The following is a 13,099-nucleotide window of genomic DNA, read 5'->3' on the forward strand; positions in this document are numbered from 1 at the left end:
GCAGCAGGTTTTGTTTTATTACTGTTGTTATTGGCTATGAGCAGGAAGCCATCCTGGGCTTCACAGGAAAGGGCCCTGGTCCACTGTGTCTAACAGACAACACGAGGATCTCCCTCTACCTGCCTCCTGAGAGAATCCCTTTCTGGAGCTGAGGGACAGAAGAGCTTGTGGCTCCAGATGGAAGGATGGATAGACACTGCTCAGAGGCAATTCCCAGCCTTGTTTCAGGCAGACTCATGGAGCCAACTCATTTGAGGGAGGAGGAACAAGGAAGTGTATGTTTGGAGAAGACAGGAGGAGGCAGAAGCAAAGGCTCATAGCTTACTCAGGTGAACGTTATGCAGTCCTGGAGCAATGCATGAAAAGTAGGAGAACAATAAAGTTTTTATTAGGACTTATGAGCTGGTGTAGTGATTAAGATTGGGGATACACAGTCACATTGTCGGATTCTAATCCTGGTGCTATCCTTGTGACCTAGAACATGTCACTTAACCTCTCTGCACTTCAGGGTCGTCATCTGTATAATGAGGATGATAATACTAGGCACTTGCTGGAAGATAAATTGAGATAACAAATGTAAGCATTTAGCACAGTGCCTGTACATAGTAATTGCTCAAAAAACGTTAGTTGTTTATTATTCTAAGGGATAGGATTAGGACCAGTGCTTGGAATCTACCAGGAGCAGATGTCCACTCTGTTTATCTGTTTAAGCCCTGCCTTTTGATCCAGAAGCCTCCACAGATGGTGCTGTCTCAACAGTGGGATGGGTTGAGTTGGGAGGCGGTGAGTTCCTTGTTCCTGGAGGTGTACCAACAGAAGCCCAAGGACCACTGGTAAACGATGTTGTAGTGATGACAAGTATCAGAATGTGGGGGTGGGGGAAGACTTTCCTGGGGGACCTCAGAGGTCCCTTGAGACCTTGAGATACACAATAGAATAGAAAGAATGGGCTCTGGAACCACCCAGACATGGATGGGACTCCCAACTCCTTGGACAAGTCACAGCCCCTCTCTGAGCTCAGCTTGCTAATGTGTATAATGGAGATCATAATAAAGTACTTGCTTTACAGAATTGTGTGAATCAAATCAAGTAAGTGAAGCACATAGGATGGTGCCTGCTATATAAAAGTGCTGAATAAGGATCAGGGACCTTCTCAGAAGTAGCGTTTTTTCCCTCTTGATTTGCCAACAATCTTTCTGATAAGAACATCATTAACTCTCCTGGGAGGCTCTGAAGAACATACACAAGGGAGATTCCCCTTTTCCAAAACCACTAAAATAAAACTTCCAGTGATAGTTCTCACTATTCTGTTTTCAAAGAGTAGTTACCAAGCAGAAGACCCAAGGGAGAAAAGGCCAGTACCTTCCAAACCCTGAATTGACATGTGGTCCCAAGGGCTCGCTGCCATTGTCATTTCACAGAGGCAGAATACTATGTCCTGGAAACTTGGCCAGTGGGCTCTGCAGATGCCTCAGTGAGTATTTGAAAAGGCTGATTCCCTTCTATCCGCAAACAGAAAGTTTCTACTAATAATGATGGTATCTACCAGAAGGGGCCATCCATACTGTGGTTGGCCTCAGCATTCTAGATTGTCTTATAAGGAAACCAGTGATGGAGGCATTGAGGCATGCCCAATGTTGCTGCCTTGGACAGAAGAAGAGAGACCCCACCTCTTAGAGACAGGCACCCTGCCCCTCTGAAACCAAGAACTGACTCAGGCTATTCATTAGAGTCAGCTAAGGAAGCTTTAAAAATACCAATATCTGGACCTCACCTTCAAAGATTCTGATTTAACTGATCAGGGGGAGAGCTGGTGTTGAGAAGCTCTTGCCCAAGCACAGCTCAGACCCTCCTTCAGAATAAGCCAAGGAAACCTTCCAGTAAAGCTCAAAGGACTTCCAACCAGCTTGGCCCTCTTGGATGTGTTGACGGTTGTTTCGCAAACACACAAAATTTTTTGCCTGAAGCCATGAGTCAGTCATCAAGGGCACCCTCAGCATGACTCCCAGCATGAAAAGGCTTCTTGATGAGAACTAATTTCTCCCGCGCAGCCCTGTGCTCTCCAGTAGTAGATGGGCGGCACTGCTCACCAGCCCAGAGCACTGGTGCCACTGGAACATCGCAATTTGGAGACTCAAGACCCAACTCAGGGGCCTGCTTGCACCCATTAGCTAGATCTAGAATTTGGAGCTGGATACTTAACTCAGATAAGCATGCTTCTTCACATGTGACACAAGGCATTACCCAATTTCTTACCAAATTCTAGGGACCAAAATTCATTGCCATTGAGTCAATTCTGACTCATAGTGACCCTACAGGACAGAGTAGACCTGGCCCATAGGGTTTCCAAGGAGCAGCTGGTAGACTGGAGCTGCTGACCTTTTGGTTAGCAGCCGACCTAAGCGGGGGGTGTATAAAATAGGAAATAATGTTTGTAAAGTCTAAAGCATGTTATGATATATATTACATAGCATGTTGATGACAAGAAAACGTGCTACGATATTGCCGAGTTTGATTTTTTTTTATAATATATTGAGCACTTACTATGTGCCAGCAACACCACTTTACCCGCATGATCGCCTTATATTCCCACATCATATCCACAAGGTAGATGCTGTTATTATCCTCATCTTACAAATGAGAACTTGTCAGAGGTTTCTAGTCAATAGATTGGAATCAACCAGTAAATCAGAAAGACTTACCCGGTAAGTCTCCAAGGCACACACCCCCTCTCCAGTTTGCTAAGAATTCCAGCCCGGGTACCCTCCCACTTCACACAAAGGATGGAGTTCTCTGGTTTGGGATCAACTGAATCTCCTCCCGGGGGCACCCAGGATTAGTTGAGACACACAGAAACCCCCATACCAACCTGTTCTCCTCAGGGTGAAATCTACCATGAGTCCGATATCTGTATTCAAACAATAAGAACATTAAGTATTGCACGTGTTAGGCTTGCTTCGGCACATCTGTTCAAGGTGGAGTTGCTCCATGTTAAAGCCCAGCACCTGAACTGCCAGTGAGGCACCCAGCCTGGCACGGAGAAAAAGGAGCTGGACAACCGAAGTTTGGGTCTCATCTACACCACTTTCTATGTCACTAGGGTTGACCAGGTGACTGCTCTGAGCTTCAGGTCCTATTCTACAGGAAGTAGCAATAAGGTTAACTTGGCTTTCTTCACTGGGGTATTATAGGTACAACTTTATCATTATAAACTGTTGTAAACTCTACAAGTAGCTAATTTAATGTCATGTCCATGGTTCACAACTAGAGTCACCATGTGGTTTCCCACTGTGTCTCCAGATTTCCTTTCTGGAATCATCTTTTCTATGTTCAGTGCAGAATAGAAGCGGCTCAGGCCAAGTAGCCAAACAGTAAGTTAATTGTGCCAATGATGTGATGCGTACTGGCCTCTGCTGCTCATCCCCACCTGAGGAGACACAGGGTGCAGCTTACCTGTTGTGCACCTTACCTTCCAAACCCAAGCCATAACATCCAGTATGGGAAAAAAAAAAAAAAAACTTGTCTGATTAGTGAATTTATTTATATGAAAACTCTTACAAACTATTAAGAACTAAATTACGATTAATTACATATTTAATAAAAATCTCTTTATCAAAAGAATTAATTTGCATATAATTGGGTCTCCCTCGAAAACAAACAAAAAACTGCTGGATCCACTGGCAATTCCAGATGACTATCCAAAAAATTTTTTAAATTAAATTTTGACCCCTACCTCATACCTTATGTAAAAATCAATACCAGATATATTTATATTTAAAACATTAAAGGTAAAAAAAATAGAGCTCTTAGAAGAAAACATAGGAGATACATTCATAACCTTGGATTAGGTAAAATGATCTTAAATAGGGCAAAAAATGCATTAACAGTAATGGAAAATGTTGAGGTATTGAACTTGTTCACCAGAAGACATCATTAAGAGAATGAAAATGTAAGCTATATAGTAAAAGAAAATACTTAAAATACATAATCTGATTAAGGACTCATATTCAGAATATATTAAAAACACCTGTACATAGATAACCTAATAGACATGAAACTTTGAAAAAATATTCACAATTGAGGATATCCGAATAGCCAAAAAACATATGAAAATGTATTCAACCTCACTATTCATCAAGGAAGGACATAAAGAAAAACCACTACCACCACCAAAAAAAAAACAAACCAAACCAAATGCGTTGGCATCGAGTCGATTCTGACTCATAGTGACCCTATAGGACAAAGTAGAACTGCCCCATAGGGTTTCCAAGGAGTGGCTGGTGGATTCGAGCTACCAACCTTTTGGATCAACGGTGGTTAAGCTGAATGCTTAACCACCGTTGATCCACGAGGGCTCCATATCACCAGATTGGCTAAAATTTGTGACTAACCATACCAAATGTTGGCAAGAATGTGAGAGCAAGGAACTCTCGTATACTATTGGTGGGTGTGTACATGGGTACGGTCGCTTTGGAAAACTGAGAGCATCTACTAATTCTGAACATAGACACACACTATGTGTCAAGTGTTGCACTCCTATGAATATACCCAATAGAAATGCATACATTTATGCATCAAAATATGCATATAAGAACATTCACAGTAACATTCCTAAGAGCCAAAAAATGGAAAAAAATCCAACTATCCATTAACAGAATAATTGATAAATTGTGGCACACACATACAATGGAATCCTTACAAAAATACAAAAGGTTGAACTATCGCCACATGCAATGAAAGGAAAAAAAAAAATCTCATCAACGTCATGTTGAGCAAAAGAAGCCAGTCACAAAAGGTTACATAGTACATGATTCCATAGAGCAGTTCTTTGTTGGGGAGTAATAACTAGGAAAGGGCATAAAGAGGGCTTGTATTATTCTCATAACGTATTTTTTATTGTGATAGTTGTTACATGGATGCCTTAGTCATCTAGTGCTGCTGTAACAGAAAGCACAAGTGGATAGCTTTAACAAAGAGAGATTTATTTTCTCACAGTCTAGTAGGCTAGAAGTCCAAACTCAGACCTTCATCTCCAGGGGAAGGCTTTCTCTCTCTGTCAGCTCTGGAGCAAGGGCCTTCTCATCAATCTTCCCCCGGACTAGGAGCTTCTCTGCCCAGAAACCCCAGGTCCGAAGGACGCACTCTGCTCCCGGCACTGCTTTTTTGGTGGTATGAGGTCCCATTGTCGCTCTGCTTGGTTCTGTCTTTTATATCTCAAAAGAGACTGCCTCAAGACACAATCTAGTCTTGTACATTGAGTCCTGCCTCACTAACACAACTGCCACCCATTCCCCGTCATTAACATCATAGAGGCAGGATTTACAACATATCGGAGAATCACATCAGATAACAAAATGGTGGATAATCATACAATACCAGGAGTCATGGCGCAGCCAAACTGATACACACCTTTTTGGGGAGACATAATTCAATCCATGACATTGGATATATTCACTTTGTGAAAATTTTTCAAGTCATGCACTTACGGTTTGTGCATTTTTTTCTGTGTATACGTGATGCTTCAATAAAAACTTTAATTTAAAAAAAAGCATAGATTTGATTAAAAGCCCTGGCTTTAATGCTGCCTGGTAGTATGATTTCAGAGGTTTCTTGGGAAGCAATGTGCAAATTTGCATAGAGGCCTAGGAAAGGAATGGAGATCCTTTTGAGATCCAACGTTATTAGAAATATTCTGGTGAATTGGGGTTGTCTCCAACTGTAGTTCACTAGCAGGAAAGAAAACCAAGGACCCCGGCATAGAAAGGGGTATATACCATGAAGATAAATAGCCCTAAACTGGTGACCAGTGCCCAATACCAAGACTAGACGGTTATGGGGAAGCCAGTGCTGCTCCAGGGTATGGCTGAGACTGGAAGCCCCTCCTGACTCCAGCGCCTTGGCTGGGCGGGCATCCAAGTTCAGACCAAGATATTGTAGCCTAAGGAGTCTTGGAACCATCCTTTATCAAAGAATCAACTTACCTTTGTTATGAGTTTAATTGTGTCCCCCCAAAAGTTGTGTTGAAGTCCTTACTCCTGTACCTGTGAATGTGACCTTGTTTGGAAATAAGGGTTTTCTTTTGTTGTATTAATAAGGCCATGTTATGTTAATGAAGGAGTAGGGTGGGTCCTTAGCCTAATTCCTTCTGAGTAATGTTTTCTAAAAAGAGCAGAATAGACACAAACACACACATAGAGGGAAGAGGCCATGTAAGGAACCATCTATAAGCCAAGAGGCAAAAAGCCTTCCCCTGGAGCTAGCATCCTGAATTTGAACTTCCAGCCTCCTAGCCTGTGAGAGAATAAGTCACTCTTTGTTAAAGCCATCTACTTGTGGTATTTCGGTGACAGCAGCCCTAGATGACTAAGACACCAAGGAATGCCAAGGAATGCCTGGGGCTTCCGACAAGGAAGGCCCCTCCCTTAGAACTGATACTCTGATTTGGACTTCTAGCCTCCCAAATCATAAGACAATAAATTTCTGTTCTTCAAAGCCACCCACCTGTGATATTTTTTGTTATAGCAGGACTAGCAAACTAAGATAACCTCCTTTTCAACAGGAATATAATTTGGAATGACAGGAGCAATATTTGTGACCACTAACGACCTGATCTTCCCTCTTTGGTATTTTAAAGCAAAAGTGCCCTTTGGGCTTCCAGACCAATTTAAAAGTAGGAAAGTATATCTTCAAGAAAGGGAAGCTGAATATTTTGCTAAAATTGGGGAGTTGAGGGCTCAAGCAACTACTTTAAATATTAATAGACAAAGAGAACTTTTTTGCACTGTATGCAAGTGAAGTAGGTCACTCTCCTACATATTGTCTGCATGTATGTCACTCTTGCCTGTAGCCAGTGTGTTAGGTATACTTTATGCATAATAGGCATTCAAGTCGTACTTGTTTTATTTGGTTAAGGGCTCAGCTGCTAAACAAAAGGTCAGCAGTTCAAATCTACTGGGTGCTTCTTGGAAACCCTATGGGACAGTTTTACTCTGTCCTCCAGGGCTTCTATGAGTTGGAATCTACTCAACGGCCAAGTCAGCCTGTGCTTGTTTGCTTCCCATGATGAGGAACTTACTACCTCACAACACAATGAACAGATGATTACAGATACTCTGAAAATATGCAATGAGGGGGAAATGAGAATTCATATTAGTTCCTCCAAGAGAACAAAAACAAAACAGTTCAGAGTAAGTCATAACAGTACTATGCAATTTTGGCCAAGAAGAGATGAAGAATAAAATCATTTCCACATCTATCTTTGGGCAGAATAACTACATTAAAGAGGTTGAGCTGAAGCTGGGGTTGGAAAATGAATTCTAGATATTCACACTTAGAGGGATTTTCTGATGATCTCAAATCCAGATGTCTGTCCAATGGTTTTAGGGTGGGAGTGACAGAAGGAAGCCCAAGTAGATGACAAGGGGGTACACAATCCACCCACCACTTCTCTTCCCACTGCTTCAACCTGAAAGGACCCATTTTTCTCTGTTTTACAAATTGAGAGTTTGAGTCATGTATGAATGAACATATATTTTTAAATTTGCAAACCACCAATCAAGACCAAACTACTCATTCAACAGATAGAGAAACCGAGGCCCTGAAAAAAGAAGGAACCAGTTCGAGGTCATATGAATGTTTATTGAAAGAGCTGGGACTTCTGAACCTCCATTTACCCCGTGATTACCCTCCAGGAATGCTAAGACCTCAGCAAGAACATGAATCCCAGCCTAACTCGGATCACAGATGCACCTCAAATCCTGTCCATTCAAAATCACTTTTTCCTTCAACAGAGCTCACATCAGAGCTTCTGGGCATCCCATAAAATATTCCAAGGGGTTAAAAATGATTGCTTAATTACTTCTTTCTACATACTTAAAAAAGAAAAATGAAAGAAAATTCATGTGTTAAAAGCAAAAGCAGCTCAGCATTGAAAAGGGAAGACTAGGGTATTTCAAGTATCACTCTGCAAAGGATCTTATTCCATTAATGGCTTTTGCAAGCAAGAGGAGGGAAAATCTACTTCACTCAAGCTGATTAGTTTCGAGGGTAAAAATTTTAATTAGTGCAGTTGGATGAACTCTCTAATCAGTTAAAATTTGAAATATAACGAGGTAATGCAATGACATTATTCATAAACAACTCCCAGTCATCTGTAGCCCAGACACGATCTTAGAGGAAAAAAAAAATCCCCACCAGAAAGTCCTTGCCTCAGTTTTCATGGGTGTCCTTCACACAAGGAAATAAACAAGACTCATCTATCAAGCCCTTGCAATCAAGCAGAACCTGAAGGAACTTTGGAGAGGCTTACAAAACAACTTGTCTCGAGTGAGCCTTCTGAGTGAGATTCAGATAAAACAGGATCGCATCAAGCCTTCTCCCCATCACTCTGCCGAGACATTCTGAAGGGCTGTTCAGTTTTCTTTCAAATGACTTTTGCAAAAGCTGGAGTTTAGCCTTTCCAGGAGGAGGAGGAAACAGCTCTCAGCCCAGCTGGCTTCTCCAGGAGTATCTGTCCTTGGAGTTTCAGTCTTAGCTCAAGGTCAAACTCTGAGTTCCAAACGTGCACAGCCTTCCCAGTCCTGTCCCTCCCAGTCTCAACTTGGAAATGCCAAAGAGAAGGGGGTCTAAAGTCATGCCTAGTCCGAGCCTTGAATTCAGGAGACTCTCAGTAAAGATTTGCTGTCGGAGATGATGATAATAAACTCGCAAACCTCACAAACAATGAGGAAGGCCTCATTGACCCCAATCCCCCATTGGAACTGGAGAAAGTCAACATTTTGAACTTCTATATAGCCAGGATACATTACTCTCTAGGCCTTCTTAAAACCTCCAGTTTACAGCGTGACACGTGCGCACACATAGAACAAAGGGGGTGTGAGGCTAATAGAGGATGTGGGAATAAGAGCCAAGATCCCGAGGAGCTGACAGTGACAGCAAATTTTAGCTGTATGATGTGTTTCCCTTCCCCGAGTGCTTTGTATTACATGGGACCATCACAGAAGCCTGTGAGGGCAGAAGACTCGTAGAATTTTCATAGTGTAACTGGGGAAGATACTCAGGACTGACTGTGGACTCTACTACTTAAAACCTGCATGACCTGGAGGAAACTGCTTAACCTCTCTGTGCCTCTGTTTCCTCATCTGTCAAATGGGTATCAAAAAGTGCTTACCTAATAGAATGATGGGGGTTATCATATATGTAGAGCAGCTCCTAGCACATAAAAGAGCTGCTATTATTCTTGGTCGAAGACGAGAAAACTGAGGTTCAGAGAATTTGACAACTTGCTCGAAGTTACCCAACTATAAACTGGCCAATCTGGGAACAGAACCAGGTCTCCTCACTGCTGGCTGAATATTTTTCCTTCAAGACCACTGTGGGATTGAATCAATAAACAGCTCTCCATTGTACAATGTACTATTTCTTCAATATATTCATCCATCTTAATATTGTTCTCCAAAGTGCCCTGGCACAGTCTTAATAGCTACAGTTCACTGAGCATGTGGGGGTGAGCCAGCCACTGAGCTAAATGCTCTCTGTACAATTTTTAATTTAATCCTCCCAACAACTATCTGAGGGAAGTGTTCTATCCCTCTTTCAGCTGAAGAAATTGAGGTCTACAAGGTTAAGTAACCTGTTTAAGGTCCCCCAGTTGTGCGCTGCAGAGCTGGAATCAAACCCTGACCTGTCATATCTCTGCTCTATGCTACCTCACAAATATCAGTCTTGTCAAGCACCTAATAAGAGTCAGATACTGCATAGTCCTCACTTCCCAGGTGGGAACACTGAAGCTTAGAGAGGTTAGAGAACTTGCCCACAACCACACAGCAGTCTGTTACCAAACCCCAGTCTCTTAGCACTCCGTTCAGAACGAAACCCGTGATGACCCAGGTCTCTAACGACCAGCAGAGGGGTAGCACCCCCAAGGGCTTTGTAGCCATCCAACCTACAGCTGAAGGCACCCTTAGACCTCAGTAATGAGGCAGCAAGGCCCCTGGCTGCAGATGGTTCACGCTTACCAACTTCGTAAACCAAAGGCAGGTCAGCAGGGCAGGAGCAAACAGCACTTGTCCTGGGAGGAAGGCTCCTCTCCAGAGTCCAGTGGCCCGTGGAATGTATGGAGCACCAGCTACCCCCTCCTGCAGGGTGTGCCGCCTCCCAGGAAATGCCCTTTCTGTGTGGGAGCCTGCCTATCTCTGTTTGAAATGGAGCACCCTTGGCTTGGCTCGGCACCCAGGCCCAAGACTCTGATCGGCAAACACGGCAGCTCTGAGCAGGTCCTCAGAGGAGGGGCCACCAAGGTGCTCTTATTCCAGGCCAGGAAGCCACAGGTAGATCAAGATTCAAAGAGCCCAGCTCCAGACAGTGTCAGAGGCCTGGACGCTTCCCAGCCTTCTCCCTCAGGGTCTCTGCACCTGCTTCACTCAGTGCCTGGGATCCACATGCACTCAAGCACCTCCTAGCCTGGCTAACGCTGTCCCACCTTCAGCAGTCAGTTAGGATCACATTCTCAGAAAGGCCTTCCGGGTGCCCCAGGCTCACCACCTATACTGCCAGGGTCACCAGACCCCAAGCTCTATGCTCTCCGTGTTCCCAGGGCTTTTTCTTTTCATCACTATACACGCCCATTGCTTTCGAGTCAATTCTGACTCATAGAGACCCTATAGGACAGAGTAGAACTGTCCCATAGAGTTTCCAAGGAGTGCCTGGTGGATTCAAACTGCCGACCTTTTGTTTAGCAGCTGAACTCTTAACCACTATGCCACCATGGTTTCCCATCACTATACAGAGTCTGTAATTTTATGTTTACATGATTTTTTCATTAGTGTTCACCATCATTAGACAAAAATCTCTGTGAGGGCAGGATCTCTGTCCATTTGATCCACTTTGTCTCCCCAGTGTTGTTACCTGCTGCCAGGCAGGCCTCCCACTCATGGCAACCCCATGCACAATGGAACAAAACACGGCCCAGTTCTACACCATCCCCATGATCAGTCGCGAATCAGACCGTTGTGATCCTTAGGGTTTTTGCTGGCTGATTTTCAGATGTAGAACGCCAGATCTTTCTTCCTAGTCCATCTTAGTCTGATAGCGGTGCTGAAACCTGTCAATATGCAAGCCTCCACTGACAGATGGGTGATGGCAGTGCACGAGGTACCTTGCTGGGAATGGAACCTGAATCTCCCACCTGGAAGTCAAGAATTTTTCCACTGAACCACCACTGCCCTCCAGCACAGCGTAAAGCAAAAAAACCAACCTGTCACCATCCAGCCAATTACAACTCAGGACAGAGGAGAACTGCCCCCACAGGGTTTCCAAGACTGTAATCTTTACAGAAGCAGACTATCACATCTTTCTCCCGTGGAGTGACTGGTGGGTTCCAACTGCTGACCTTTCAGTTAGTAGCTGAGCACTTAACCACAGCACCACCAGGGCTCTTCCATCACGTAGTAAAGCCCACTGCCATCGAGTTGATGCTGACTCATAGCGACCCTTTAGGGCAGAGTAGAACTACTCTGTAGGGTTTTCAAGGCTGTCAGTCTTTACAGAAGAAGATTGCCACATGTTTCTCCCGCGGAGCAGCTAGTGGGTTGGAACTGCCAAACTTGTGGTTAACAGCTAACCAGTCAACCACTGCGCCGCCAGGGCTTGTTTCATCACATAATAGACGCGGGCAACTCACTCATTAGTCCATTCAACAAATACTTATTAAGCATTTATTTAACTCAGAACAAAAGCTGAACTGGGTTCAAAGAAAGACCCAAAGATGGAACAGACCGAATTGCCAGCCATCAGGAGGTTACAGCCAGATAGATGAGCTGCAGTCAACTCTTTAGGAAATTACTCAGTTACAAGGTCTCTTCCCTCCTTTACTTTCCCTCTTTGTCTCACTGTGCTTGCCCTTTGGCCACTTTAGCCCTGACTGGTGCTTCCCTGGAAACCCTGGTGGTGTAGTGGTTAAGTGCTACCACTGCCAAAAGGTTGGCAGTTCACATCCACCAGGTGCTCCTTGGAAACTCTATGGGGCAGTTCTACTCTGTCCTATAGGGTCACTATGAGTCAGAATTGACTTCACAGCAATGGGTTTTTTTTTTTTTTTTTTTTTTGGTGCTTTCCCAAAGGAGGGAAAGGAAGAGTTGGTAGAACTTGAAGCAGTCAATCATATAGCTGGTAAACAGTTCTGGAAAATGAACTTCAACGGGGTGATGCTGTCTAGAATGAGGTTTGGGAATTGTCTTTACAATTCAATTAGCTTTGGAATTAGTTCAGAAATTCAAAAAGAGAGATATTGCAAAGCAAGAAGGTTGTAGAACCCACCAAGCCCTCCCTACTCCGAGCGTAGTAATATCCTCACTATGAGGCAGCTACTGTAGTCGCAGATACATGTACAGATCTTATCACCAGGAATCATCCACCCCACTCCTGTGCTGTGCCTCCTGCCACGTGGCCTCCTGCCAGAGGGAATGCATTTCAGTACCCGTAGTCATTATCCTATGGGCACTCACAGAGCATTTCCTCAGAGAACTCACAACAGTTGTTAACATAATTTGACAAACATTTACAGAATACCTAATGGATGATCAGCTCTGTTCCAGGCCTGTGGGAAATTTGGGACAATGATGAATAAGACAATGTGATATGGGCAAGCAGCACCATGCCATGGTAGCAGCTGATACAGTTGAAAAGGCTTCAGGCCCCCTATGTTTTCTTTCTACTCTAGAATGTAGTCTTGAATAAGTTTATTTGTTGTTAGGTGCTGTCGAGTTGATTCCAACTCAAAGAGACCCCATGTAACAGAGCAGAACTGCCGCATATGGTTTCCTTGACTATAATCTCTACGGAAGCAGATTGCCAGGTCTTTCTCCCACGGAGCTGCTGGGTAAGCTCGAACTCCCAACCTTTCAGCTAGCAGCTAAGTGCTTAGCCTTTTGCACCACCAGGGCTCTTTGAATAACTTTATAGATTACATTTACATTTATATTTAGAATATAAGTTTTTATGTATATAATATATATTCTATAATAACTTTATTGATCATATTTATATTCTAAAACACATATTCTCAAATAGCTTTGTATTTTTTATGTTCTAGAATAACTTA

The 13,099-nt window shown here is 43.5% G+C and overlaps 1 protein-coding gene and 1 long non-coding RNA gene across 2 annotated transcripts in view; one reads left to right on the plus strand and one right to left on the minus strand.

The window, feature by feature from the left end:
* The window catches only part of FER1L6 (fer-1 like family member 6), a 155,169-nt gene that overhangs the window by 121,120 nt on the left and 20,950 nt on the right, over positions 1-13,099 (minus strand). The window lies entirely within an intron of this gene.
* The window catches only part of LOC126058853 (uncharacterized), a 62,019-nt gene that overhangs the window by 36,855 nt on the left and 12,065 nt on the right, over positions 1-13,099 (plus strand). The window lies entirely within an intron of this gene.

The sequence above is a fragment of the Elephas maximus genome, chromosome 15, assembly GCF_024166365.1.
Source record: "Elephas maximus indicus isolate mEleMax1 chromosome 15, mEleMax1 primary haplotype, whole genome shotgun sequence".
NCBI lineage: Eukaryota > Metazoa > Chordata > Mammalia > Proboscidea > Elephantidae > Elephas > Elephas maximus.